This window comes from Pleurodeles waltl, chromosome 2_2, assembly GCF_031143425.1.
Source record: "Pleurodeles waltl isolate 20211129_DDA chromosome 2_2, aPleWal1.hap1.20221129, whole genome shotgun sequence".
Taxonomy (NCBI): domain Eukaryota; kingdom Metazoa; phylum Chordata; class Amphibia; order Caudata; family Salamandridae; genus Pleurodeles; species Pleurodeles waltl.
Genome location: NC_090439.1, coordinates 522,135,017 through 522,158,297, shown reverse-complemented (window position 1 = coordinate 522,158,297; position 23,281 = coordinate 522,135,017). Strand labels below are relative to the sequence as shown.

At 43.6% G+C, this 23,281-nt stretch overlaps 1 protein-coding gene across 8 annotated transcripts in view; it reads left to right on the top strand.

The window, feature by feature from the left end:
• ZNF521 (zinc finger protein 521) overlaps positions 1–23,281 on the top strand; it is a 711,353-nt gene that overhangs the window by 3,935 nt on the left and 684,137 nt on the right. For 2 of the 8 annotated variants that reach the window (XM_069220045.1, XM_069220048.1), the window contains exon 2: positions 13,127–13,309. The exons of the other annotated variants lie outside the window; for them this stretch is intronic. The gene's annotated coding sequence lies outside the window, so the exon portion shown is untranslated. The remainder of the gene's footprint in view (positions 1–13,126; positions 13,310–23,281) is intronic. 8 annotated transcript variants of the gene reach the window in all.

Here is a 23,281-nt window from a genome sequence, read left to right as displayed (position 1 = left end):
CCTTCCGGTTTAAGGCAGTGAGTACGGATGAAAGCACTGATGCTCGTAGCCAGCCCGCTTAAGGTGTAGGTTGTAAAATACACTTACCTGGAGTATACCTTTTAATGCCAGTGCGCCCCGTGGAACACCCTGGCCACCTGGCGTGCCAGTGAAAATAACAAACACCACAAACGGCGATGCTGAGGGGGGATTCATCTTGTAACCTGTTAGTGGTGGGCCTGGGCTCGGGGGAAGGTGGAGGAGACTGTTTCTCTATGAGTCCGGCTTTGCATTTTTCTTGCAGTAAATGGAAGAGTAGCTTGGGCTTAGACAAACCGCCTCTAGCTGACATTAAAGGTCATGGTCAGGACACTGCAAGACCAAGTAATTGTTGTTAGGGAATGCTTACAGGGATGGCTTGCTCCTTGCACGTTCCCAGAGCAAAGGCTTACAACCTCCACCTTTGTTTCGGAAGGCGATTGCAGACATCTTTCCCTCTTGATGCAGTGTACGTACCCCTCAGGCACTATATTTGGTAGTGACAGGCCATTTTGGTCATAGCGTCAGTGCACTGAGTTGAAGAGCGTCTGCAGCACGTCACCCTTTAGATGTGTTAAGATTATACTTATGTCTCAGAATATTGGCGTTTATGTATGTTCGCATACACACCGAAAGGGTGGTCTTTGATACTACATGCCCATGTTGTGGCAGGGGGTCTGCTGTAACAGTTCGTTTGGACTACGCCAGTGATGTTGACTGCTGTGTTGGTTTCACACTGTTATCTGCTACAGTACTCCTGGCTCACAGAGAACATTGCTCACTTCTAGATTCCTCTCGTACAAGTTACACTTGCATTCTGTATATTTCCGGTATCCGCCTGATTTCTTTTAATTGGACAAGTGCTGAAGCCACTACACCGACCCTGTGTAACGTGCCACTGTCTGGCCGTAATTAAGAATTTTAATGGGCAGTAACACCCTGTTTACGTTTGTAAATAGTTGAGAAGTGAGAGCAGCCTGTCCGGCGTGTTGCCCTCAGGCCCACGGCCATGGCAGGTGTCAGGCCCTTGAAACACTGACACCCCTGCTGCAAGCCACCCGGAGAGGAAACAAAACTGCCCATTAAGTGTTGGGAGCGTGCGTTCCCAAGTGTGAAAATACATCACAGAAGGAGTTTCCTTTGGTGCGAGAATTATGCTTTGTGTTGGCTTCTTTGCGTTGTTTTCTGGTTTAGTAACAGTTGTCCTACTTAAAGCCACTACTGTCACGGATTAGGAGCTGGGGGGGGGGGCGAGGCTGTATGTGCATTCCATGTATTTGGTTTTTCGAAAAATACAATTTTGGCCATGTGTCCAAGTATGGCGGCGAGGCAATGTGTACTTTTGCTGCTCGGAATGTTTAAATATCCCGCATCACACCTTTGCATGTTTGTTTATTGAAGAAAAGAGCACGCTTTATTTTGGACGGATGCCCAGTTCTATTCGGTGATTGTAAAAACACACAAAGCAGCCCTGTTTTACGGCAGTGCTGTCACCACACTGGGAAATGCAACCTGATGAAAGTATGACATCAAAAACTGACTTACACCTGTGTCTAGACTACCATCCCTCCAGCCCACATCCCATGTTCTTCACCTTGGTTGTTTTTGCTGGTTTCTAGTTTGTTCTTATTTTGTATGGCTTTCAGAGATTTCAAACCTATTAGTTTCATAATGCTCTTCAGTTGCTCGGATTTCCCTTCGGGGGTACTAGAGTCGATATTATTTCCAAAGGTACATGTTTGCATACTATCGTGAGGGCAGTGCTATAAAGAAGCTGTGCTTAATTCTGGTGGTTGGTACACAAATGGTTGGTCATCTTATAAACTGGAACAAAGTGTAGAGGTGGATGCATGTGTTTGTTCCACTAAGAAATGAAGAACGGGGCAGATTACAGGTAGATACTTTGTGTTATCAGATTTATCTCCAAAGTTCTGTCTATTGTCCCGCAAAATTCACGGGGAACAGTTTTTATTTACAATTATTACCAAAGGTTGCACCGGAGAGGTACTTCTTGAAAACGATTGTGTGCTGCACAGTAGGGACACAAGGAGTCTAATGCTATTGACATAAACCTTCACGACCTGAACAGCACAGTCAAGTGAGCTCGCTTTTGGCATTGAGTTAGCAGGAACACAGTTTGGAGGATGGTCATTTGATTGCACAACCACTTGGGAAATATTGTGCATCTTCCGCAAAAATCACCGCCACATTCCTCGAGTGAAGGCCGTCATTATGCATAGGTCTTGTGTTCGGACAACTAATCGCCCTTAGGATGAAGCACCTGGGGCCTTCTCAGATGCTGCCAAGGTAAGGGACTTTGTAGGCCTCACTTCAACAGATAACCTTAAGCAATGGGAATTAAAAGGGCAGATTCGTTTCAAAATTCTAATTATGAATCCAACATTAATAAGCTTTAGCAGTGTTGATGTTACAGTAGGTTTTAAACGAAATACGTCTGTTAAACCTTTCATATAACTATGAGACATAACTACAGACTGCAACTTTTGCACGTTAGTTTTAAAATACTTCTTTCATGAAAATCTTTATCGTTTTAGTGCAAAGTGTTAACTAACACGATAAACTATAACATGGAAACAAATTAATCGACTAATGACCTACTCTAGTGTGAATGCACGTTACTCTGGCTTTCAGTGCACCTCTTTACAGCTAAACTATTAGTACTTTGGTTAATGAAATGCATAGATTGTCATGTTTAGATGATCTCTGTGAGATCAGAGACAGTACTAAAATTTCTTTTACATCAGGTGCATCAGTGTTTTTGGGCTTGTGGGTCATAGGAGCAGACAACAGTTCAAGTTCCAATGTCAATCGTGGTGTCCCTTCTCTAGGTGTTTAACATCAAGCATGTTGGAACGGCCATGGATTGACATGCTACACTCATAAATACTAGGGAGGGACTAATTGGTAGGTCCAGCACACATGCTGCTAAAATATAACCTTTTTTTTTCTCCATTGCTCTTTATAAGTTTTGAAAATTAGAAAACAGTTTCAGGGTGCATTTTCTATATAATAAAACGTTCTTTCATCTTTTTCATAGCAATGCACTATGCAAGCATTATCTCATAACATAATGCAACTGGCAATTACAGTATTAGAGCCATACATACCATTTGATTATCTGTACTCATGCTTAGCACACTCAGTATTAACACCAATTGTGGTAGGTATTGCATGTTTATTGTACCCTTGAGTGAATTATGTATCTATATAAAAGAGAATAAGGTAACAGTATACCTAGTAACAGCTATGGGTGCATTCCGGGTGTGCGGGCGCTTGTGTTCCAATCTACAGTTGCACCAGTATTCTGTTTGTTGGGTGGGTGGGGTTGGTTATCCCTCGTTTAGTGAGGGTTCGCTTGTCCCATGCCTGTATAATCATTCTGCTGGTTGAGGATTCTCTCGACTCCTTCTGGAAATGTTGCCCAGTCTGGAGCCATGAATGGGGCGCCGCTATGTGCGTGTGCCGTCCTAAAATATAACCTTTAACCACAAAAGTGTGCTGTTCCACATTAAAGGAGAACCGAGAAGAGGGAAGCTGTTGGTCGGGAAGGGCTGATCAATTGGATCGGTGATCCAACTGATCAGAAGCAATAGCCCCCACACACCCAGAAGGGTGTCATCCTTCATCATCGGGAAGCTTGTCATTGGCCGGCGATGCAATGCCCCACGGGCCCTTTGCGAGGGCTATTTGCCAGCGATCTTCAGAGTAAGATGCCATAATGAGTATAAGTAAGGGTACTGGGAGTGTAGGGTGGCAAAGTGAATGGTTAAAAATGTCTAAGGGGTACCTAATGAGATTTAATATGGTGGTCCTGTTGACAAGAGTAAAATCAAATATTCAACTACTCTGATTGTTTTCTAAAGCAAAATGACTATTTTGATACACATGTTAGAGTGGCGCAGAGGTGTGGCATTGGTGCTGATAATTTTTAATATGTTGATGTGATTATGATGTTTGTTGTTGCCAGGGGATGAAGGGCTCAAGTTTTGACGTGTCTACAAGTAGAACCCTTCTCCTGGGGTCATCTTGCCAATGTCTTTAGGGTCCACAAATTTATAAGTGAATTCACCCCCCCAGATAATAAAATTTAGCATTTTTACTCATCTGCTTTCTAGTTGACTCTTGTCCGTTTTATAAACATTACTAACTGTTGACAGTCAATAGCGTCAATTATGGTAGGTTTGGCAAACAGTGACACACACCTCGGTGATGTGCCTGTGCTGCGTGTCTTTGTTTTGTGGGATGCACATTATAGATGCACATGGCATGTTTTTAACTTGTGAACAACAGCAGGCAGACAGTAGTGGCCCCTGGGTACACTATAATTAGAATTTAGATACGCGAACAGGAATGTGGCAAACGACACTCCATGAAGTGCCCTTCAGACAGTAGGTATTGACAGTTCAGGCCTGTGAAGGGTGGTATTTTGTTTTTCTTTTCACTGCTGTAGTTGGCTTGGGCGCTATTAGAGGATAGGTACCTTGTGGCTGTGCTTGAGATGGATAATAGTGAGCTACAATAACGTGTTTTTCAAAAGCACTTCATACCACACTTCTGCTGGTTCTAAGCGCTGAAAATAAAATATGTAATGTAAGCAGGAAAGTGGCAGATAATGATCTCCGAAGTGTCATTCTGACAGTTAAGAATGGCTTGCTGTACTTTGAAGCGTTGTGTTTTATTTTTCTTTAATTGAGAGTTGATGTTGGAGACTTAAGGAATATAGATGCCTTGTGGCTGAGCTGAAACTGAAAATTAGGAGTGACAACAAAAGCTTGTTTTTATGTAGCACCTCTGCTGTTTCTAAGCACTGTAAATAACAGATGTATCATACTAAATTGATAGATCTCTGGGGAATATTTGAATCCTAGGCAGCCCCGTCTGCCTAGGATTCAAATTCATGACCTTCAGATCTCTCAGATCTCTGCACTGCAAGCACTCAACCCTTAGCAGAACGTGCCTGCTTACATTTTTGCTTTTTAGAGGGGTATTGCAATTTTGAGTCTATTTTATTAATGACCTCGTAGACAAAATCATTCCTTGTTTTTTGATTTCTTACAGGCAAACAGAGGTTTGTGGGGGTGGGGTATGCCTGTTTAAACCTGGCATCCCCTAGATACAAGTCCTAGGTAAAATGTAACCTTTTCTGATGTTTGTGATGTACATTATTGCACAGTGCTAACTAAAGGGATTCATGTAGTGTTTGTTTTTAAATATTGTGTTGAAGTGTCTTCCATAAAAGAACCAAACAGTTTTATCTATATTATTACTGCAAAACATGGAAAAACATACTCGGTGGAGTTTGGCAATCTAAAATAAACTGAAATGGGATGGACTTTTAGATTGATAAAAGTGTTTAACTGGTGAGGCAAGCCGAAAAATGACTAGAAAATGGACGGATATGTGATAATCCTACAGGATAATAATTTTGGGTTTGCCCCACCTCTAAGTATTCTATGGTGCAATTAGGAGGCACAAGTTTTTGGGAGAAGCTGCCTTACTCAGAGATTTACAATTTGTAAACAATCCTCATTAGTCTCAAGAAAAATATCTGTAACAATGTCCAGTGAATTGTATAGACATACTCCACCAAGGCTGAGGCTCATGCTTGCGGTAAGGGTTCAGCCCACTCAATAGTATGAATAGGCTTATTTATTTTACATATTAATTTTTTCAATATTTGGGACCACTTACATAGGGACTTAGGTGCTAGCAGAACCAAGCGTTTCACTTGTTACAATAGAATACATCTAACTGGTGGGAACATCATAACAGGGGAAGTTGAGGTGGGTGGGAACTATAGTGTGAACTTCAGGCGTGATTTGATCGGGTGGGTTCTTAAAGCTTAAAAGCCTTTGGGAAGGGTAGGAATATTGATATCAGTCTGAGTTCTTCCGGGGTAGGGATAGTCCAGAATCTAGGAGCTTTGTAAGAAAATGCGTGTTTGAGAGTTTATTATTTTTTTGGTCAGGGGGTTTACAGTGGACATGCTGTGCTGTTTGTCTGACTTCACATAGTGGTGAGTTTTTCTCGAGTATGTTGACAGACCGAGGTAAAGTGGTTTGTGTATGAATCAGGTGTTTTTGAACCTCGTTCTTGTTTGGGCCAGGGGCCAGTGGAGATCTGTCAACATAGGTGCAATGTGTTCTGACTTTTATCACCTTTGACAAGAAGGTGCTGCAGCCTGCAAAATACCGTTGCTAGAACCCTTGGGGGTTCCAGAGAGACCAGCCAAAGACCAAATATTTCATGAAGGTGTCACAAAACCAGAGCTTGTACCTCTTATCCACACTTAAGGGCTGAGGAGAAGGGAAGGAACGGAAGAGAGGTTGTAGGCTCGAGTTCCCTTCCTAGGAAGGGTTAAAATTAAATGCTTTTGTTTAGTTGTGTTTTATGTAGAATAGTTTTTATTTTTTACTCAATGGTGGAGCCAAGTGATTTAGCATACGTGCATTGAACATTCACAATTTGCATTGTTCTGTTGCATAAACACAAAGGTGCTTATTAAAAGTATATAACATTTGTATGTTTCTATAACAAGTATTTTCCCGTACTTGAATGAGCTAGGGTTTCAGTACAGGTAAGAGCCGGATTGTTTGAGAAATACTAGTATGTTACCTATTGAAAATCATTGCAAAGAAAAAAGGTTTTTCTAGAGACTTATGAATAACAACATATTGGCCTTGGTTTAAGAAGCAATCATATTGATGACCTTTGAGAAGAATTGTTTACAAATTATATTCTTATCAGGCGCCCTCCCAGACCTCTTCTTTACAAGCACTTCTACTCACATTGATATTGTTCTAAGCGGAAAAACTGGCCACCAGAATTATTGATGACTAATCATCAGTCTGTTTTATTTTTCACATGAGGCTTTAGGGTTTCAAAGTCACAAACAGTTTAGAGCATTTTCAAAAGGAATTTGCCCTAAGTCAATTATCATTCAAAAACTCTCCTAAACCTCCTCCTTGTATTCTTAACACTAATATGGACCTTTTGCAGTTTTCTAGATATTGTGGCAAGAGTGGGTTATGGGAAATTTAAAACCGGGCAAAAATAGCAACATACTTGTAAAAAGATTAGATCCATTCCATTTTGCATCACTTTGTAGGAAGTAAAGACCATTTTACATGAGGTAGGTGAATCACCTTCAAGAATGTTCTTAGAATGTAAGTGAAAATTGTGGATTAAAAAAAAAATAGGTCCATATAACTGATAAAGGTTTATAGGATTTAAAGTGTAGCTTACAGAATACTCGCTAGTTTCAGTGTGTTTAATATTGCAACCTGCTCACATGCACCTTCATGTAATTCAAGAAGGTCTGAAAGTGCCTCGCCTGTTGCAAGCTAGGTGTCAGTAGCTACTGCACTGAGTGTTCCCTAGCAGCAGTCAGAGTAAACTATTTTTTGTTATTTCATTTTTGAAAATATTTAAAATATGTAATAGGTTGATCCATATTAGAACCATTATGTTGTGACATAATGATGAAAAAAATATTTATGTATGCATTAATTTGTGAACTGAGGACATTCATTTGCTCTTAAAATTCTGTTGAAGCCACCAGTTTTGCCAGCAGCAATATTCAATAGCTTTAGAAGAATAAATCACTTCAGACTCCAAAAGTAGCATTTTGTATAATATAAATATTAAGAACATTGTTTACACAAATACTTCCTCACCTATCCTCTACTATTACGTATATGTAAATCTATTTTTTGACGGAAAATCCCAGTTTTGACTACCCTTATCATGAACTTTCCACCATTGAAAAGTTAGGGTGAACTGTGAGTTTGTGGACTATGTTTGAAGGTCCAGCCTGAAAAAAGTAATTGAAAGCAAACACATGTTTATGGGTATTCACTTGGAAATTACAGATAGTTTCCAACCGTGGAAATTCTCCAAGCTGTACTCTCATCAAAGGCTGACAATGTGTGTTTTCAAATAAATAAATTCCCTAATTTAATAAGGACTGCTGCTGATTGCGGGGGTAGTGGGGGGAGTCTGAGATTCTTCTGTACGGGGAAAATAGTTTACTCTTAAAGAAACAAACAAAAAGCATAAAAAAGCATGTTAGTGATTTACAGTCGATGGCCATTCTGCAGGTATAACTTACACTCATTTAAGAACTAATGGAAAACTATAATTGTCTTAGTTTTTGTACTTCATGGATTTGTTTTGTGAATCTCATAAAAGTCTGAAATTTGTTCTAATTTATGGGCACAAATTTCGGACTTTTATTTAATACTTTTGCATTGGGCCTCACATTTTTAGCAGTGGTTTCACTCTCTATATAAACATTCCAAATGTATGCAGATAAAAGAGGTAATATAAACAAGGATAAGTTGTTTTGCATGATTTGATTAAGTGGGGAACGTGTGGTTAGGGGTCATGTCTCCTTGTCTCATAATGGATCACAAGACCAATTTCTTTATTTTATCTTTAGAACTTCTGCTTCCCATGTCTTATGAGTGGGTAAAATTAGAAATGGAGTGATTAGTCGATTAAATTACCCATGTCCCTTGTAATTTGCATTGTATATCATGTTTAGAAAACAGGTTCAACGGAATGGTAGAATTTGAGAATCTCCCAGTGGATAAATGGCAAGGTGTAGGATTTCTGCAATTTCTTAACTTCATGTTTTCACATTGCAATTTAGGGTTTTGATGGTTCCTAACACATCCTAACTTTGACTCTTTTGATCTCTAGACTATACCACCACCAGTTTGTTCTATGGAAAAACCTACATGCTATAGATTCTTTTTTGTCACACATACTTTTCTCACTTGCTCTGTATGATATTGTTGTAAAATATGAATTGAGTTTTCCTTGTATTCTGTAGGTTTGAATAAGTAGGTGGAAGGCATAGCTTTTTTTCTGTTGTGCTATAAACTCAAAATGGCATCAATTCAAACTCTTTAACTTTGATGTTATAATTTGATCATACCGATAGTGTGTTGACTCCACCATCACCAGATTTCTTTCACCCTGAACCTGGATTGCAATGTGAGGTCACCGGCTATCAATCGAAGAGCCTGAAACCACTGCTACTCTCCAAAAATCATCAAGAAAATCTGGGGTTCATTAAGAGTTTGGGGGTGAGGGGTGCTCAAAAACCTCAGAGCCAGCTAAAGCATACACTGCAAGTGCCCAATGCAAGACCACCCACTGAACTGAGGGGACCCTGTTAAGATGGAGGGGATTGTTTTGGTGAAAATGTTCCCACCTATGTGATAGGAGCAATTAGGTAAAAAATGCAATGCCTTCTGCCAGTAGATCCTGGCATCCAGTCGGCATTGCATTTCAGAAACAGACTTGTGAAATAGGAAAAAGAATCCATGACCGTGAAATGTAAGGCACTTTTTTCCTGTGTGTGTGGTCTATTGATTATTTTTGTGCAGTCCTGACCATAAACAATATATGCCTCAGAAAGCCCACACTAAATAGGTGGGCTTTCCAGTGCTGTGACCTCAGCTGCCTTGTGGCTGATGAGATGCCTGGTTTATGTTCAGTGTAGTCAACAAGACTTTGCAATTGGAAGCTCCTGGCTTCTCCACCTCTAAAAGAGGTATGGAAGCCACACATTTGTCAAAGTGAGTGATCCAATGATTTACGACAATATTATATTTAGTCAGGCTCTAAAAAGGCAAGTTCCACTTTGTCATTAAGCTATGCTGAATGACAACCTTTCATGGTAAGATTATGCTTTCAAGGAAAAAAATAAATACTTTTGTAAAGCTATTCTTAAGATTTATCAAAGCAGTAATGTTTGAGTCTGGGTATTTAAAAGTGCCAAACTCTTATAGCCAGTGCCTCTGGAATTAAGCAAATCTGTAGCATTGACATTTAATGAATAGTTTTGGATTTGCCTCATTTACCATATATTCCACCCTCTGCAATTTAATTTGTAGATTTCACAAGAAAATTGTTTTTATCTCAAACAGCTCAGAGATGCTTTGAAAACACCACCACGTGGGTCCATGGAGCTGCTGACCCTTTGCGAAGGTCTTAAAGATGACCTTTAAGTTGCTGGACTCATACTAATGAGGTGTAATTTCGTCCAGACTATAATAATAATTTGTATTTCGGGGACAGCACGCCGCGGGTAGGTTACCGCGACAACAAACGCCGAGGCGCAAAAGCGACTGGCTGGACCGTGCTATTCCCCAAGGGGCCCCCCATACGATAAGGGATGGGCGACTTTTTTTTATTCGGATTTTTGACGAGACAGTACACACAAATGTAAGTGACTGTTACTTCTTTTCACATATATAATAGATAGTGTCTTTTTTGTTTTTGTTACAGTCAGGAGAAGCTCAGTTGATTGTAGGTCCTGATGAAGCGTTAAAGGATCTTTCATGACCGCACTACGCGAAACATGTTGACCAGACCCTAGGGGTCAGGTGACAATTTCCCAGATCTCCAGGCATTTTTAAAGTGGTTGATCATTATCCTCATTTTCCACTTCTTTGTTTGTTTTTAATCTTGATCGTAACTCCTTGAGATAAACCAGTAAAAGTAGACTACGTAGGAGTTCCTAATCAATTTTAATATCCACTCTCCTGCCATAAGGAGTGTCTGACCTTCATGATCTTTACGGCAGCCACCCCTGATTCATTAAAAGATCTCCGGTAAAGAGCCCCCGAAAGGGGAGCCCGTCAGATATTGCACCGCCGGTCTGACGAGGAGCTTCCCGATGATGAAGCATGACACCCATCTGGGTGTGTGAGGGCTCTTGCTCCTGAAACTTAAACTGTCCCCCTAGTTCCAGGAACAGTGTACTTTTTGTTGTTGACTAATCTGATTGGGAGAACGTACACTGGACCTTTAATCCTCCCTATCCCTCTCTTTGTTGGTATAATAATAATTTGACCCTACATTGCTGCATCCCTTCTGTGATCCTGCTTGTAACTCCAGTGTCATGGTAATGAAAGCGGTTGCTATGAGTTGGATGTAAATTTAGACCCTACTGTGGGTTGCATTCCATCCATTGACCACATCATGGCAGCTAAACTCATGGCTTCCAGTTTGCCCTTTGTGGCTGTGTTAGAAGGTTAGCTTTGCTCGTTGTACTTAGACCAGAAGCAAGTATTGGAAGATGATCCTTGTTTGCAAATGCATTTTGTCTGTGAAGGCTTTAACTTTGTTTGCTTGGTTCTTATCAACATGGGCACTGTTAGTGATCTCTGAAAACCACCATGCCAAATGTTGCCTTTTTGATTACATGTAATATGTGAAGTGCAGTCATATCGGCTTCCCAACTAGAAACGTGCTATTTGTGCATGGTCTCTTAGCAGAGACCCATCAGATAAAAAGAAGTCTTACAATATGTCTAAAATATAATCACAAAAATGTATGCTGTTCCATTGCTCCTCGGTTAACATAACTAATTTCTAAACCATTAACAAGCAAAGTTCTAGGATACTTCACAAAGATATGTACTATAAATGCTGCAGTTAGAATGTGTGCCATGGACTAGTCTGTTTTTGAAGCATTTTACATGAACATTACTTGTTATGCAGCCTTTGACAGTATGTTCTTTTTTTAATTCACATAAATAATCCTAATAACTATACATATGTGGTATTGGGGAAAGTGGATGGGCCCTTATTTAAACAAATAGATGATGAGGATTGGCTCTCAAAGTATGGAAAAGGGAACGGGACGCAACAACAAGCATTGGCAATGCCAATATGTCTGGCTTTAGAGAAATACTGTATAGTAATATTAAGCATTATAGGTTAAAAAAAAACATATGTATTTGTGTGGAAGCAAAGAACTGTAGGGTTATATTGGTGTAGAGTAAAAGGTTACGTGACAGTTGCACTCTCAAGCCAGACCTAAGCATCCATGTAGGTTACTGATCACCCTCCTCCGATCTGTGCTATTGCCTGACAGACAAACACCATAAAATATCTAGTGACATAAGACACTTTTACAGCATTACTTTGTCATGTGTGTGTCCTAAAAGTTCAATCTCAGCCAGCTGGATAAATAAACTGATCATAACTGGTGGTAGGCAAGCACTTTTTTGTGGAAGTACACAACTCCTGCCCAATCAATATGTACTCCTAGCTCCCAATATGTGGGTAGAGCCAAAGCTCCATTGTAGTAGTACTCACATATTTGCCTGGTGACAGCTCTGCTGTCAAGCCAGACCATAAAAATGAAAGCAGGCCCTTGAAGATGACAACATACATGGGGTTTACAAACTAGAGGATTTAGTGTAGTAAGGCTTTACCACAGTACCATAGCCATGGTGCCATGGGCCCTAAAACAAGCATGTATAATGGGTAGCTCTGCCCCTTGGTTGGGTTGTAAAAGTCAACCCTAACTTAGGTGCAGTGGACTCCTCAGATCAATGGGCCTCGGTGCCACTACACCACCTGCACTAATAATAGTATTGGCCATTCGCCACCACAAGTCTCAGTGATTTCCAGCACTGATGAAAAATGGTACTTAAGACCTCATCCCTTGGATTCCTGAACATACTGTTTCACTCAGTTACTCCCTTCAATCCCAGTCATGTGATCACTGCTCCTTTATGGGGCGTTGCAGCATTTGTGCATGACATGCCAAAAAGCAACTCAGTTTCCATATCTTAACAGCTCATTGGCTTAGAATGAGTTCATGGTTTTCAAGTCTTTGCCTTGAAGTGTTTCGAGTTACAGACGGCCTCGAGTCTCTCTGCTTGGCAAGCAATCCCCCACATTGAATCACAATTTTACAAAACACAGTCGTCGCTGCCCCAGCTCTGTAATTGAGAGCAGCATTGAGAAAGGAAGTGTCTTTTCCCTCTTGAGCATTTTTTATTTACTCAGTCACTGAGCACCCATGTCTGTCTCGTCTCTAAAATCTATTTTCCAGACTTGTGCTGCCTGCATTTGTAGTGACCAAAATAGGATTCCTACCCAAGAGCTCAGCCTGTAAGTCACCAGCGAAGGGTTTAATCAGAAGGGAGCTATAAATGTCGTGTTCCCCATCCCTCCGAGTTGCTAATCGTTTCCATAAGAATCAAACCTCACAGACACGTCTGTCTCAGAAGAGGCTTAATTTCACTTGTGCAGAAAAGCATATTTTTTTGTCTTTGCAGAAAGTGCTTGAGTAAAGACTGTGGCGCAGAATGATTTCAAGCTGAAAGAAATTTTGATCTGAATGCTGATATCTTGGCAATCAAGACAGACCCCTGGCAAATGCCTTGCCCAGATGTATTTGGATTTTTCCATTGGCTCCTGCAGTGCTGTCAAAGGTCAAAGTTAGTCCCACTGGGAAAAAGGCAAGTTTCTGTAATCCCATTTCAATTAAAAGTAGAAATGTGGTCTTGTGTTTCTGTTGCCTGGGGATTATGTGTAGCTGCAGAAGGGAGTGAGTGTTCTCGCGCTGGAAATATGGCTTTAGTATTGATTTAAATATATTTCACATTAGCTCTGCAGCAGAACAGAAATGCAAACATTAACGTTACATCAGTAACTTTCAATTATTCTGTTTATAATGGGGCACTGTTGAATAAAGAGACAGCCTTTAATGCTTTAAAAGCCTGCGAAACGCTTGGCATGAGAAGTCTGACAAAAGATTAGTTCTGAGCGGCGTTTTTAGTTTAATTTTAGGTGACGAGCTTTTAGCATGCATCACATTTTAACTTGGACGTGTGAGTAATTGCACTAGCGGAGGCTATTACTGAAGAAAGGAGTTCTCTGTTTAACAGCTTCCATCCTGCATACCTATAGTTCACGCCCGAGGCCTGGGGCGCTCTGGTCGATACCGTGGAAATAGTCGTGCACATCTTTATTGTAACAGATTGTTGTGTGGGAGCAGTTTTCTAATGTCAAGCACGGCTTTGCCTTGTGCACTCCAGGTACTGAAACGTTTCTGTGCATCGCAAACAAGGATGTTTTGGGTATGCTGCTGAAACGTGTTTACAAAACTACTCCGAACTCCATTAAGACAGGGCCCAGACCGGAAGTGGACTGCAGGGAGAGACACAGGAGACATGGAGACAGTCCCGGGGGCTTTCTAGTAAGCAATATATCCATTGCAGTGTATCTAGGGGCATTGCAAATTGCTGCACTATTGGCACACGAAGGTTAGACCTCAAAACGCAGCATTTGTGACCCAGAAAGCAAAACGTGGAGTGTTTTTATGACAGACACAAAACCTACCTGTCTCAAAAATATTGCCGCCCAGATTGCAGAGGCACAAAGCCATTGTTTCACCCCGCAGCAGTAGAGGGGCTGCGAAGCTGAATACCTGGTGCCATAGAGAGCTGATTTCATTTGTGAAATGCACTCTCCTCTGGTGCCAACCTGACATCTCGTGTCTTAGCTTCAAAGCCAAGTGTGAACTACATGGTTCTGGAGGCAGCCATCTTAATTTATGGTGGCAGGACTGTGGAGAGGGCTACAGAAACAATTCACTCCAGCATTATGTATTTGTTGAGTAATGAGGCACGAGGCAGTTGTTGGAGTGCTTGGAATCAGTGAATATCGTACACTAATTGAGACAAAATGGTTCAATACATCATGTGCTGTGAAGCAGGAAAGTGTAGGGGATTGGGTGCTCCTGTTGAGAAGGGGGTCAAGGAAGCGTGTCATAGGGGCAGTAGCTTTGGTGCCACAGGGAACAGGTAAGAGTATGGGTGCTAGAGGAGGGACAGGAAAACGAGTGTCACTCGGATGGAGGCAGGAGGGCCATTGCCATGGAGGGTAAGGGAGGCAGGACTATAACGCAGACCCCGGTAGAGAAAGGAGGGCCCACAATTCAAGCGGCATGTGTGAAGCTTGCTGCAGGAAGGCTTGCCTACACAGGATGTCTGTGATGGTGTCCCAAGCCACACAGTGCAGGAGAGAGAGAAAGAAAGCACCTCTTTCCCATCTACACTCTTTTTTATTGGCACCGCAGCAGCATAAGGTCGGTAAAAGTAGGGTAAACATAGGCTGTCTTTAGATTTTACAGTGTCTTTTATTAAAATTGTAGGTTGTGTATGTAAGTCCTGATTCAGTGACACTTTTGCAAATCAAAACTCACAAAATCATGACGGGGGTCTTGGGCAGTCTGTTTATAAGGACACGCCACAAAAATGTAGTTCTCATGTCCACCGGATTATACATTCAAAGTTATTGTGCAATAAGATAAGAGTGGTAACATCCTGCAGTTGAAACTCTGACAAACGTAGCCTTGCTGGCACATAATAGCTAGATACTTTGTGGGGTAATTTCAGGAGAGTCACCCTTCTAAAAGAGGGCATATATTAACAGTGACCACCATAATGCAGAGACACATAGGCGCTAAATCAAAAGGATTGATGAGAGTTTGCTGTCCACAAAATTTAATGATTTGAGAGTGAAATTACAGAGAGGCAATTTGCATGCTAATTTATATTACACTATTTACTTTACATTGATACATCTTATAGAGCACATTAACACAAAGTGGGTTTCTTAGGGTGAGTGGCCAAGCAGGGAATGATGGTGGACCCGCATTAGCATTGCTCCCTACCATCCACCTTGTAAAAGCCACTTAATCCTGCCCTGTGGTCTGCTATTGACTCCAATCTGACTGATAAATGAAAAGAGCAAGTCAAAGCACTTAGCTATTCTAACTTTCATGCCTATAGTTGTCTGGCTTCGTGAAGGGGGAACCGCTCCTCATCTTGTGCGGCTGAGGCGGTGACAACATGGTGGCTCCCCGATTCCCCTTTAAAGTCGACAGCTCTGGCGTGGGAAGCCATCTCTGGAGCCAGGTGATCAAACCAGAGGCCAGCATTGTGGAGAAGCCCCAGTTTCATCACCCAGTAGGAGCTAAATGGGCGATAGCAGTGGCCCGTCGTGGCCGCTCGGTTGCTACTCATCAGGCATAACCCTTGCCTCTGCCTGTCCTGGCCTGTACCTCCCAACTTCACCCCTCACCAATGGCAGCCAAAACTCCACCCCCTAGAAGCAACCCTCTGTTCTCTGCCCAGGCCCTGCGCTCACTGCACCAGCACCCTCAGCCCTATGCGAACACTCCTGGCACCCACATCACTGCACTGAGTCACATGGGAACGGCCAGTAGGCTGACTACTAGGATGACCTTCTGAACCAGGCAACACTCTGCCTGCCTCAATTACCTGGCTACCAGCCCTATTAATGGTGCAGTTAAGACCTTGACACCTCTGGTGGAAACAACAGCCTAGACAAGGCTCTGCATCGTCTTATGCCCCAGCCCATGAGGCTATGTACATTGTGGCCGACAATCCTGGTAAAACTTCATCCCACCTTACCTTTGAGCCAATGAAAGGCCTATTGGGATATTGGGAGCAGTGCTGAAGCTGGGTGGACAACTCTGAGCCACAGGGAGGCCCTGAAGCTATACAGCAGCAGAGATTCAGGCCCCAGGGACAGAACCAGGTTGTTATGTGTGGTTTGGACTATTTCTATTGACTGCCATTGGAGGACCAGATCCAGGCCTTCACACTGAGACCTACCTGCCTATGGTGGGGACCTGACAGGGGAGCCTAAACCCAACCTCTCTTGCTGTACTTTTGGGGCTGCCCTCATTAGGCTCCCCTGGTATTGCTCTCATAAGTCTGCCGTTATCTCACCTGAACTTAAAATTTCATCAACTTGTGAGAAGCACACTGAGAGCCTCCAGACAAATGTGGCTGGCTGAAACCCGGTCCCCTCTTACTGGTCTGGCACAGACCCTTGACCTCACATGCTGAACTCTCACAGTCTTCCAGAACATGCGCTTTGGGGCAGGGAAGCTAATGGAACGCAGACCATCGGTGTCTACATTAGGGCACAGTGGTACCGCAGTGCCGACCTCGCACTGTAATTCTTGGCCTGCGGACCACTACAGGGGCCCTGGGTGCCCAAATCGGGGCATGGCAAATTCCAGCCCATCAAGGAGCAGGAAATCCTCCCATAGCCCATGCACTTACCTTGGGCTGGAATCGAGAGGCTCAGCACAAACCTTTGCCCCCCCTACGCATTGGGAGGCGCCCTACATCATGCCTCCACTGGTCTGTGATTCCTCTTTTTGTGCCTCTCAGCACACTTGGCCACCTTAGATCCTTCTCCTTGCCTGGGAATCACCTTACTGGGAGATAGACACCTTCTCACTATAACAAAGCATGGGTCGTCTGAAAACAGCTACATCACCCTAAAAACAGCACAACCAGATCCCCCCTCCATGATTTCGTATCCCCCTCCAACGGGAACCATCTGTGGTATCCTTGCAACCTCTGCAGGATAAACTGGATCAATTTCTTTCAACTATTGGAAACTCCAGCAAGTCCATGGAAACTACCTTAGGGTTTCTAGTCAAGGAGCTGGGCTTCCTCAGAGCCGACCACCGAATATTTACAGACCAGGTGGCTGAAGGTGAAAAAACTCTGGCTGGCATTCAGCCCCAAACCTCTGACAACGAACAAGCTATCTGCAATTTGCAGGAATGGATCCCGCACTTGAAGAATGTGCTGATGATGCTGAGAGCTGCTCCCGCACAAGGAATGTCAACATAATTGGCCTGCCCGAGGGGGTGGCAGGTAAGGACCCCCTGCAATTTCTAGACACTTGGTTTCGCTCCTTTATCCTTGGCCTGGAACTCACTTCCTTCTTCTGACTGGAATAGGCACACCACGCCCCGGCACAGCAAATTCCTCCAGGGACACCTCCCCGACCCATGCTGGCAAAGCTTCTTTACGTCTGCGACCAGGATGCCATCCTACATGTGCTTACTTCAGTGCTCCCCTTCTGCTGAAGTACAAGCATATTGAGATGTTCCCAGATTATACAATTGCGGTCCAACACCAGTGAACCACATTTCTTGACACTAAGGGATGTCTCAGACTGCTGGGAGTTCAATACTCCTTATTACACCCAGCAAGACTCAAGATTATACATCAGGATGAGACTCACTTTTTCACTACCCCAAAGAGGCATGAGAATGGATAGACAGAAACTTTGACACCTCCTTTTTGCATCCAAACAGTGGAACCACTAGACCACCTAGCCCGAAACGGAAATGGAGAAACTGATCACAAGGGGGTCCTCCTCCCACTTTACCGAAATCACCCTAACTGAAAGCCCCAGGACTGGAACACATAGTTGAGAATCTCCACCAGGCTCTCGTGGCTGTTGCACATCTGTGTGCGGAGGCTGATCTTTTGGATATAGACAGTGGTCCCCATATTTTCTCCACTGATGGAGATTTGGACACTTCTCCAGCCTCCATCCAGCCTTCACCTGATCTCCTGTTGGTGATGCTTCAGACTGCAGAAACTATAATTTAATGCCTCTATCTTTCCCTTTGATGTGAATCATTATCACTGCAGCTATGTTGCATCTTTGCTGACACTGTACGCTACCTAACCCATGGCATTCACTAATGGTATAGTGCATACCTTGCTCCCCACACTACACTGTAGTTACACTAGCAGGTCCCACTACACTGACAACCCTAATAGGGTGGACTGCTGTGCCCTCCCTTGTCCATATCAAGGCTGCCCTCTATTCAGTATGGCTAGTTATCACCGACATCCAGTTTGGGCATTCCGCCTGTTGTGGTAGTCTATCTTTGTTCACAGTTACACGTTCTTCTCCCACCTTTAACTATTCCTGACTAAACTCCACAGAGGCATTCAGTGCTGACACAACAACACAACTGTGGAAGCAAGTTGGGAATATACACATGCCCAGCTTTGATCAAGATACCTTCTGGGTGACACTCTCTGGCATACTATCACAGAAAACTCACTTTCAGTGGATGCTGGCGGGCAACTACAATTGTATCCTCAACCTACAATTAGATTGCTCCCATACACCCCTGCTGTGCTCCCCCTTAAAGTCAAACAGGCTGGCTTGCAAATTGGGAACAACATTGGGCACTAGTAGAAGCTTGGAGAGCAAATAACCCTACTTCCTGAATATACTCCTTCTAAGCTGCACACCATTACGTGTTCTTGCGCCTAGATCGCATGCTGTTAATACTTGGACCTTCCTTATGGACCACAGACTACCTGGGCAGAGTGATTTTCAATTTTGACCCCCATGTTGTAGACCTTCACTGGGGGACCCCTGAGCTCCCTACCCCCACTTGGCATCTGCCCTGAGACTAATCGGAGGACTTAGTGTTTCAGTACTCCCAGTGTTCCCATATTCACAACTTCTTTGATGAAAATTACAGCACTGCCTCCAACAAGCTCCTTGAGTGGGACTCCTTCAAGGTTGTCATCTGTGGTCTTTACCTCCAGGAAGTGGTTGTGGTCCCCCATATGCTAGATAGGAAAATCATGGAGGAACACCATCTCCACTTGTTGGCATGCCTGGCCAGGCGGGATGCATCGCTAAAACCTTCAATCTCCATTTGGACAAATTAACGCTGGCCACCGCGGGGAGGATTTCACTGTCAAAGATGGTGATCCTACCCCATTTTTGTATTATTTCACCAATCTCTTTTTGATTCCTCCTCACTGTAGTTTTTTCAGGACCTTGACTCCCTGCTAACTGAACTCATTTTAGGCTACAGCTGTCCTTAGATTGCTGTGTGGAAGCTGCAACTACCCTCTGGAGAGGGTCGACTGGGCTCCTCCTCCTTTTAAATAAATTGCTTGGCTGCCAAACTGCAAAAGGTGACCAGGTGGATAGCCCATCTAAATCTTGGTAAAACCTGCCATCATTCCCCACCCCTTACTCCCACCACAATTAGAGGCCTCTTACTGCCACAATCAGTTGCAGAACCTCTGTGCTCACTTCAGGTACACCTTTCCTGCAAATGCCTCCACAGGACTGGTGCTCTCATGTGCTATGTACTTCCATATGCTCTGGGATTCCCTCTAATAGGTCTTCTGCGCTACCCAGGCTCATAGCTGACAGGATTGCTCACTTACCTCAGTCGGTGATCTGTTCTCCAATGGTCATCTGCTTGCTATTGTCCAACTTCAGACAGACTTTGACCTCCTGGCTAGGAAGTTCCTTACCTGTCACCAATTTTACAATACATGCTACAGGCTGTGGTGGACTCGGGATGAGGGGCCTGACTAGGGATGAGGAGCCCACCACCCATGCTGTGTTAAAAACAGTACTTACCATGGTGGAAGGACTGTGCTTGATCACTAGGCTATACAGGGCGATCTACAGTCACACTGGTGTTCCACTAGGCCCCCTCTACCCCAAATGGGAGGATGATATTGGAAAGGTGTTGCATGATAAGGAATGGGCTCAGGCACTAGCCTTTCCACAAATGTGAGGTTTAAGAACATACAGTTTTACGTGCTACACTGCGAATACTTAACCCCTGCGCAACTAAACAGGCACTTCCTTGCAGCAAATCTAACTTTACCCCGATGTCTGTCGGGTGATGCTGATCTGCAGCACTTGCTATGGCGCTGCCCTACTCTCCACACCTATTAGCAAGGTATACATACTACACTGTGTGAAGTCACTGAACTCACTGACTTACACTTGTGGGAAGCTTGTGCCTTCGGCATTTTTAAATGTAGGAAACATCACATTGTTCACACATGGTTTGCTAGCCTAGCCCCATTGTTGTCCAAAAGATCATTTATACTGCATTGTAAGGCCTCTACCATCCTGTCATTGGAGGCATAGCATGGAGCGATGTGGAAAAGGGAACCGTGGGTTGTACAGCTCTCCGATACAAAGAGGGACGCTACATTCACATACATCCCATCTCTCCTCAATGGGACATGCTCCAATCGCAGTTTATACACCTCACCACCCCAAAGGCCCCCCTCCGGATTCTACCATACTGACACCCTCAACTTGAGACCTTACTCAATGCATCCCCCCTACACCCTCACCGCCCCCCCTCAGATTCCCTGACTGTAACCTCCCACATTTCCCTTTCCCTGCAATGCATTATACTTTTCTCAATATCTATGACATTAGGCACTGGCATCACAACCTTGCTACGTTGTACCATCCCTTCTGCCCCCACCGTATATATAACCATCCATATTTCATGTTGTACTTGCCTCTGACCCCATCCCACACTCCAATTTTTGGTTTACTTCCTTTTTCATGGTCCTATGATTTGCCATATCGCTTCATCCAGATCCAGACTGCCACTTGTTACGTTAATTGCTCTTGCTATGTCTTCTAACACCTGTTAATGCCAGTCTCTGTGTTTGAATATATTGTGGTGTATACTTTATCTTCAATGCAAAATCTCAATAACAATAGTATTAAAAAAACACAAAGACTGTTTCTTGCTGCTGTTTAATAAATAAATGTAGATAAGCACATAGTGAGAACATTTCTGATTTACAGAATGTAAATCCATGTTGTCAAAGCTTTTGCTGACTTTTAGTTGGTAGTATTCAGTAGAAAGATTTTTACGTAGCATGATCTCAGCTGCGCACATTGAATCCAGAAAGATTGATACCTAATTTGCAGCCATATGAGATGTGAAACCAACTGAAGTCCCTTTGGAGAAGACAACTAGATCTGCAATAGATCTGCAATGTACGATAGCTCAGAAATAGGCTTTTAGATGGCTTAGTTATGGAAAGAGTCATAAATACTTAAGAGGTGCTAACATCTAAGGCTATCCAGAAACCAGTACAATAAAACAAAACCATTGGCAACCACATAGAAGAGGTACATGTCTAGCATTTCATTAAATTGAGCATCACAGTGTGAATCAGGTATTGGGAAATCAACTTCTGACTTCTGCATTGGAAGTTACTGAATGAAATCCAAAGACGTTGATGCATGGTTTCAGTAGAACTCTTGCTGACACATTCTGCGCATATTCCAAATACTTGAAGCTTTACTGCAGAAGAATGAACTAGATAGTTGTTAGACCTGGAATTCTTAGGGGCTCTTCCCCAGTCTTTTTGCCCTTACCTCCTATTTTGTTGCTGTAGCTTTTTGTTGGCCTTAGGACTCTGAGCACGTTACCACTGCTAACCAGTGCTAAAGTGCATGTGCTTCTCCCCTATACATGGTAACTTTGATGTATCCACAACTGGCATGTTCAATTTACATACAGGTCCCCTGTAAAGAGGTATACCGTATACCTAGGGCCTGTAAATTAAATTGCTACTAGTGGACCTGCAGCACTGATTGTGCCACCCACTTAAGTAGCCCTGTAAACATGTCTCAGGCCTGCCACTGCAAAGCCTGTGTGTGCAGTCTCACTGCCACCTCGACTTGGCATTCAAAACCTCTTTCCAAGCCTTTAACTCCCCTTTTTTTGCATATAAGTCATCCCTAAAGTAGGCCCTAGGCTGCCCATAGGGCAGGGTGCCATGTAAGTAAAAGGCACGAAATGTACTTTTAAGATTTACATGCCCTGGTAATGAAAAACGATCAAAGTCGTTTTTCATTACAGTGATGCCTGGTTGGGAAGGGATTACACTTCAAAGGGTTTCGCGTCTAAGACCCCACAAAGGGCTGATTACACCCCTGGAGCTTGGGTGGGTTAAAAGGGGGGGGGCTTCTGCACTTCAGAGGAATCTTTTGAAGTCATCCCTCATATAAAAAGTACTTTCTGGTATAAGTACTGGGTCTCTGACCCCCTAAAAACAGTACACTACTAGGTCTGAAGAGACCTGTCCTGGAGTAAAGTCTGCAGTGCTGTAAGAATTGCCACTCTGCCAGGATTGACTGCTCCCAGGAACTGCTGCTTTGTGGTGCTGCCCTGTTGCCTGCTGATCTCTGTCCTGCTAAAGGTCTACAAGTCTTATCTCTATACCGAGAGTGACTTCAAGGGCTTGTCAGCTTGCCCCATGTTCTTTGCAAGGTCCAGGGTACATCAAAGACCTTGCCCCATGGACCTCTCACATGAGCCGCAGTGCGCAGGCTTACCCGGAGAAACAAGCTAGAGGGCCACAAGCCTTCTTACAACCTATTCGGTGTGTGCCCACCAAGCCGCGACCTGACCAGCCAAAGAGTACTACGCAGCCACCCCCAAAGTGCATCCAATTGAAAACTGCCTCAGGCCACACACTTGGCAGGAGGAAAAAGAGCCATGTAAGGAACCCCCGGTGGTAGCAGGTGCCTTCCCATAGGCACAGAGAAGTTCTGGGGAGGCAGATCCCCCTGCCGGACAGGAGCGTGCTGTGTTGCTAGCAGTGACCACATCTCTGCGACCAGGGCAGCCTTTCCCCTGCCACGCTTGTAGTCAGATTACCTAGCCGAACAGGAGTGGGCTGTGCTGCCAGCATTGAGAGCATCTCTGTGACCAGGGCTGCCTTTCTTCCGCCGTGCTTGTGGAACTCCAATAATTACAGTACACTCAGCAA